General features: G+C 24.7%; 1 protein-coding gene across 1 annotated transcript in view; it reads left to right on the top strand.

The window, feature by feature from the left end:
- The window catches only part of LOC105455583 (DEAD-box helicase Dbp80), a gene marked incomplete at its 5' end in the record, with an annotated part of 5,034 nt that overhangs the window by 2,117 nt on the left and 2,030 nt on the right, over positions 1-887 (top strand). The gene's annotated exons all lie outside the window — the stretch shown is intronic.

Below are 887 nucleotides of genomic sequence, written 5' to 3'. Positions count from 1 at the left end.
TGTATATATATATATATATATATATATATATATATATATATTTCCAAGAATGCATAATACACTGCAGAAATTTGTAAATTTTAGAAGATTCAGTTTCCAATGCAACAATTATGTAAATGATAAGTTTCCGAAACATTCAACATATATACATTGATAAAATATTATTAGATTCATCTGTACATACATATGATGAAAAATTGTATATTTCGTATAAGATAATATGTAATGATTTGCATATAAAATAAAGTTATTCGCAAGAAAGTCAGTAGATGAGGATAATAATTGTGTGTAAATTATTATAGTGATTATATAGTAATAATGCGAAAATAAAAGAGCTTTTTAGAAATAAAATTATTCAGGAGAAATATCGGAATATATATATATATACATATATATATATGTATGTATGTATAACGTAGAATGAATATTGTTTTAATATTTTTATATATTTAAATAAAATTTAGAAAATTTAGAAATAAAATAAATAATAATAATATAATAATAATATAATATAATATAATATAATATTTAGAAATTTAGAATGCTGGAAGGTCAAAAAAATTTACACGAGGTCGATAAAACAGACTCTTTGGTGTCAGTGGTATCTCTAAATAAATTTCATACATTATCTTTTGTCTCACTCAAACACGTACAATGTCCTTATCTAACTTATTGAAGTGCCATCTGTTGCAAAATCCAGCACTTACTGCTATACGCAATTTTTGCTGTCTTTGCCTTAGCTAAGTGTGCAAATTACCATAAATTGCAGTTGGAACGATAAACTTTTCTCTACGCTTTCAATCGTAGCTCAAAAGGTCTTGTATTATTTGTTCCTGTAATCCAAAGGGGGCGAGCTACTTATTTTGTACTTATGAGCTACAGAACTT

The sequence above is a fragment of the Wasmannia auropunctata genome, unplaced genomic scaffold (assembly GCF_000956235.1).
Source record: "Wasmannia auropunctata unplaced genomic scaffold, wasmannia.A_1.0 LD335897.1, whole genome shotgun sequence".
Taxonomy (NCBI): domain Eukaryota; kingdom Metazoa; phylum Arthropoda; class Insecta; order Hymenoptera; family Formicidae; genus Wasmannia; species Wasmannia auropunctata.
Note: the sequence above shows the minus strand (reverse complement) of the source record. Positions and strands in the feature narration are given on the sequence as shown.